At 42.6% G+C, this 6,451-nt stretch overlaps 1 non-coding gene and 1 pseudogene across 1 annotated transcript; both read left to right on the forward strand.

Moving 5' to 3' along the window:
• The first annotated feature begins 388 nt into the window (after positions 1-388).
• LOC126211665 (5S ribosomal RNA) lies at positions 389-505 on the forward strand (annotated as a pseudogene).
• Positions 506-1,061: 556 nt separating this feature from the next.
• Positions 1,062-1,136, forward strand: Trnas-cga (transfer RNA serine (anticodon CGA)). Its single transcript has one exon. It is a non-coding gene; the product is annotated as a tRNA-Ser (tRNA).
• Positions 1,137-6,451: the final 5,315 nt, after the last annotated feature.

Below are 6,451 nucleotides of genomic sequence, written 5' to 3' on the forward strand. Positions count from 1 at the left end.
AGAGCAAGACTAGCAAAGAGTATGGGAGAGATTCTGCAGAGTTTGTAAAGTAGGAGGGAAGTACCGGCAGAATTGAGGTTGTGAGGGTGAGTCGTTATGCGCACCTGGATACCTCGTTTGGTTTGAGCAAGGCCAAGGTTTCGACTCTCAGTCCCCACTCAGTACACAGTTTATTCTCTCAGTTTTAAAACAAGGTATAATCTGGTGCTGGGTGAACTATTCAATCTGGAGGCGAATGCTTCATCTGCAGGCGATTTGCATGTAAATAAATATCACAAACCCTATTGTTAGTTCTATATTTGGAGTAACACAGTAGCAGCATCGTCTTCCTTTGAATTAATGTGCAAGATGCCAGACGGTAGTATAAAAATAGTCCTTATTCTGTCTTGGCAACGGCCTTGCCGCAGTGGATACACCGGTTCCCGTGAGATCACCGAAGTTAAGCGCTGTTGGGCGTGGCCGGCACTTGGATGGGTGACCATCCAGCCGCCACGCGCTGTTGCCATTTTTGGGGTGCACTCAGCCTCGTGATGCCAATTGGGGAGCTACTCGACGGAATAGTAGCGGCTTCGGTCAAGAATACCATCATAACGACCGGGAGAGCGGTGTGCTCACCCCACGCCCCTCCTATCCACATCCTCCTATGAGGATGACACGGCGGTCGGATGCTCCCGGTAGGCATCTCGTGTCCTGAATACGGAGTGCTTATTCTGTCTTCCAGAATGAGATTTTCACTCTGCAGCGGAGTGTGCGCTGATATGAAACTTCCTAGCAGATTAAAACTGTGTGCCCGACCGAGACTCGAACTCGGGACCTTAGCCTTTCGCGGGCAAGTGCTCTACCAACTGAGCTACCGAAGCACGACTCACGCCCGGTACTCACAGCTTTACTTCTGCCAGTACCTCGTCTCCTACCTTCCAAACTTTACAGAAGCTCTCCTGCGAACCTTGCAGAACTAGCACTCCTGAAAGAAAGGATATTGCGGAGAGCTTCTGTAAAGTTTGGAAGGTAGGAGACGAGGTACTGGCAGAAGTAAAGCTGTGGGTACCGGGCGTGAGTCGTGCTTCGGTAGCTCAGTTGGTAGAGCACTTGCCCGCGAAAGGCAAAGGTCCCGAGTTCGAGTCTCGGCCGGGCACACAGTTTTAATCTGCCAGGAAGTTTTATTCTGTCTTATTTATTGTTGGTTTATGCTGACGTAGATATTAAGATATAATGCAGCTTTTTTTTTTTTTTTTGTAGAAGGGATATAACACGATAAAAGTTTTCTTTTAGCGCAGTTTTCCACTGTTGGACTTAGATTCAGTAAAATGATTATCAACAAACGGCCTTGCCGCAGTGGTAACAGCGATTCCCATCAAATCAGGGAAGTTTAGCGCTGTCAGACTTCGGTGTGTGACAGGTTGTGTCTGCCGAGAGCTGCTGGCAAGCGGGAGCACTCTGCCCTGAGATGCCCATTAAAGAGCTACTTCATTGAGTAGTAGCGTCATCGGTCACGACAACTGACAACGGCCGGAAGACCGGTGTCCTGACCACGTGCCCCTCCATATCCGCACCCAGTAACGCCTATAAGCTTATGATGGTACCGCGGTCGGTCGGTCGGTGAGGCCCATTCGGACGGAAAGTAGATGATAACAAGAATGTGACGACATTGTGATGTAAAATCGACCTACATCTTAACTGCTCGTATTACTGCTTGGCCGGCCGGAGTGGCCGAGCGGTTCTAGGCGCTACAGTCTGGAACCACGCGACCGCTACGGTCGCAGGTTCGAATCCTGCCTCGGGCATTGATGTGTGTGATGTCCTTAGGTTAGTTAGGTTTAAGTAGTTCTAAGTTGTAGGGGACTGATGACCTCAGAAGTTAAATCCCATAGTGCTCAGAGCCATTACTGCTTGGGGAATTATTTTCAAGATAACATTGACTAACAAATCGCGCATAAGTAACTTTTGTGTGCATTTTTTTAGGTGCCTAAGAGGGCATCTTTTTGTAACAGCTTTCAATTATTGGCCCTAAACTCCTCCCAGTTTATCAGGGACTGTGGCTCTTTAAGCAGATGAGACTTCCATCAAACGGTTTAATGATTCTGTTTATTTATTTACTTATTTATTTATTTATTGTTCCGTGGGACCAAATTAAGGAGAAGTCTCCATGGTCATGGAACGAGTCAATACATAAATTATAACACGATATTAGAAACAGATAAAATGAAATATAAAAAAAACGTATTCAGGTGACAAGTCGTAAGTTTAAATAAAGAAAATCAACAATGTAACACTGGAATTTGTTTAATTTTTTAGCTCTTCCAGGAGCTCCTCGACAGAATAGAAGGAGTGAGCCATGAGGAAACTCTTTAGTTTAGACTTAAAAGAGTTTGGGCTACTGCTAAGATTTTTGAGTTCTTGTGGTAGCTTATTGAAAATGGATTCAGCAGAATACTGCACTCCTTTCTGTACAAGAGTCAAGGAAGTGCATTCCACATGCAGATTGGATTTCTGTCTAGTATTAACTGAGTGAAAGCTGCTAACTCTTGGGAATAGGCTAATATTGCTAACAATAAACCACATTAACGAAAATATATACTGTGAGGGCAATGTCAGAATTCCCAGACTATTGAATAGGGGTCGACAAGAGGTTCTCGAACTTACACCACATATAGCTCGAACATCCCGTTTTTGAGCCAAAAATACCCTTTTTGAATCAGAAGAATTATCCCAAAAAATAATACCATACGGCATAAACGTATGAAAATATGCGAAGTAGATTACTTTTCGTGTTGAACTGTCACTTATTTCAGATACTGTTCTAATGGTAAATAAAGCAGCATTTAGTTTCTGAACAAGATCCTGGACATGGGCTTTTCACAACAGCTTACTATCTATCCGAACGCCTAGGAACTTGAACTGTTCCGTCTCGCTTATAATATGCCCATTCTGTCTGATCAAAATATGGGTTCTTGTTGAATTGTGAGTTACAAACTGTAAAGACTGAGTCTTACTGTGATTTAACATCAAATTATTTTCCACAAGCCACGAACTTATTTCATGAACTACATTATTTGATACTGTTTCAATATTACACACAAGATCCTTCACTATCAAGCTGGTGTCATCAGCAAACAGAAATATTTTGAATCACCTGTAATACTGGAAGGCATATCATTTATATAAATAAGAAACAGCAGTGGCCCCAGCACCGACCCTTGGGGAACGCCCCACTTAACAGTGCTCCATTGAGACTGAACATCACTACCACTATCAATATTGCGGAGAATTACTTTCTGCTTTCCGTTCTTAAAGTAAGAGGCGAACCAATTGTAAGCTACTCCCCTTACTCCATAATGGTCCAACTTCTGCAGTAATATTTCGTGGTCAACACAGTCAAAAGCCTTCGTTAAATCAAAGAAAAACACCTAGCGTTCACAACCTTTTATTTAATCCGTCCAAAACCTCACAGAGAAAAGATAATATAGAATTTTCAGTTGTTAAACCATTTCTAAAACCAAACTGAACATTTGACAGCAAATTATGTGAACTTAAATGCTCCAGTAACCTTGTATATACAACCTTCTCGATGACTTTAGCAAACACCGATGGCATAGAAATAGGTCTAAAGTTGTCAACATTATCAATGTCTCCCTTTTTATAAAGTGGCTTCACTACCGAGTACTTTAATCGGTCAGGAAACCGACCACTCCTAAAGGAAAAGTTACAGATATGGCCAAGTACTGGGCTAACATACATAGAACAATACTTCAGTATTCTACTAGATACCCCGTCATAACCATGAGAGTTCTTGGTCTTTAGTGATTTCATTATTAACTCAATCTCCTTCTTGTCAATATCATGAAGGAGCATTTCAGGTAACGGTCTCGCAACACTTTTTTCTAAGAGCGCTATATGATTCCCTGTTGGGAATAGGTTTCTATCTAGTTCATCTGCTATATTCAGAAAGTGATTATTAAATACTGTACATGTATGCGACTTATCAGTAACACGGACATTCCCGCTACGCACTGATTCTATACCCTCGACCTGTCTCTGCAGACCAGCCACTTCCTTTACGAGTGACCATATGGTTTTAATTTTATCCTGAGACTTAGCTATTCTATCTGCATACCACATACTTTTTGCCTTCCTAATAACATTTTTAAGCACCTTACAATACTGTTTGTAATGGGCTGCTGCATTTAGATTTTGCCTGTTCCTAACGTTTTGATATAATTGCCACTTTGTTCTACAAGATATTCTTATCCCTCTAGTCAGCCACCCAGGCTGCCTGTTTGTACTAGTACCCTGTTTTGAACGTTCTAACGGAAAGCAACTGTCAAAGAGCATGAGAAAAGTCTTGAGAAAAGCATTATATTTATCGTCTACTGTATCAGCGCTATAAACATCTTGCCACTCTTGTTCCTTGATAAGGTTTACAAAGGTCTCTACAGCAACAGGATCAGCTTTCCTAAACAGCTGATGACTATATTTAACACGTGTTGCAGCACAAAAATCTTTTAGAGTTAAAATTTGTGCATCATGATCTGAAAGGCCATTCACCTTTTTGCTAACAGAATGCCCTTCTAGTAATGAGGAATGAACAAAAATGTTGTCTATGGTTGTTCTACTGTTCCCTTGCACTCTCGTTGGAAAGAATACGGTTTGCATAAGATTATATGAATTAAGGAGGTCTACCAGCATCCTCTTCCTTGCACAATCACTTATACAATTAATATTGAAGTCACCACATATAACTAACATTTTGTATTTCCTATAAAGTGAACCAAGAACCTCCTCTAGCTTTAGCAAAAATGTTGTGAAATCGGAGTCTGGGGATCTATAAATAACAACAGTTAGAAGTTTAGCTCCGTTATATTTAACCACACCTGCACAACATTCAAACACTTTTTCAGTGCAGTACTTTGAAACATCAATTGACTCAAATGGGATGCCGTTTTTCACATACATGGCTACTCCCCCACACCGCAAAGAGCTCCTCGAAAAGCTGCCAGCCAACCTGTATCCTGGTAAAGGAGGCCTCTGAATTATCTCCTTATTTAAGAAGTGTTCAGATATACCAATAATTTCAGAGTCAACATCTATAAGCAGTTCACTAACTTTGTCTCTAATACCTTGTATATTTTGATGAAATATACTAATTCCCTCATTACTCGGATACCTGTTTTGTCAAAAGTGGTTCCTTTGTTAGAGAGACTTCCCTTAAGCAGGAATACCTATCAGCTGACTTCAGTCTAAAAAAGGTGCAGCTCCAACACCCACTACTGCAGGGATTTTCCCTTGAGTGATCCCACCAACCCCACCTATGCTGTCACCTATAAGCTTTGCCAACCTCCCCTTCCCATACCTGTTGAGGTGCAGGCCACGTCTAGTGAAACCCGTCCTGCTGATAGACTCCACCGACACCACTGAAATGTGACCCATGCTTTCTGTCATCAGCGCACCCCCAAGTCTCATGTTATTACGCCTGACGGCTGTATTAAGATGAGGCCGATCGTGACGCTGAAACAGTTCCACGACATGCACATTCGTGTTGCCAGTCTGAGTGGCTATCTTTTCCAGGTCACCATCTATGTTATACTCCCCATCCCTATCAATACTATTACCAGCCCCACCCACAATCACTACCTGATCCTCTTTAGTAAAATCCCTACATAAGCCCCCAATGTTAACAGTCACCTGAGCCAATCCTGCATTAGGCTTCACAATGCCGGTGACCTGGTACTCACTCCCCAGCACTTTCTGCAACTGCTGGCCTACACCTCTGCCATGAGAACTACCTAACAGCAGAACCTTCTTCTTCCTCTTCGACTTTGCAACCTAGCCACCGTAACTACTGAGGTCTGCTGCATACTTCCTACATCTACAGCTACGTGACGTCATAAGCGAGTGACTGGGTGTGAGATCGCTCTCTAAGTTGTTATACATTTTTAGGTTTCAGATACATATGTTAACTAGACTCTGACAGTTGGTAATATCTATTGTAAACACCAATAGTAAAACTATCTGAAAATCTTCTTCTCCTAGCAGATCTCTTGCCAACAGCCAGCTCCCATTCCCCAACCCCCTTCTCCCTCCTCATCCTATCTAGCTCCTCCTGTGCGTTTTTCAAATGCACAGATCTTACGCTCCTGCTCCTCTATCAACTTACTCTTGCTACATAACCTGCAGTTCCAGGAGAGGATCTCACCAGAATGCCAACTGGCTTCCCCACTGCATCCCCCCCCCCCCCCCCCCCCCCAGTGAAAATACTTCGAACAAGTCTCACACCGCAATCCACTACTCACGAACCTACGGCAAAGCCCACACTTCTCACTCATGGTAAAATTTTACTTTTTCTAAGTTCCGCTACTACAATAAGAAGATGTTAAAAACCTGACTACAATAATCACAAACTTACTCTACAAGGGAAGTAACTACTATTATTAACAGTATTAATAAACAACAA

The sequence above is a fragment of the Schistocerca nitens genome, chromosome 1 (genome assembly GCF_023898315.1).
Source record: "Schistocerca nitens isolate TAMUIC-IGC-003100 chromosome 1, iqSchNite1.1, whole genome shotgun sequence".
Classification (NCBI taxonomy): domain Eukaryota; kingdom Metazoa; phylum Arthropoda; class Insecta; order Orthoptera; family Acrididae; genus Schistocerca; species Schistocerca nitens.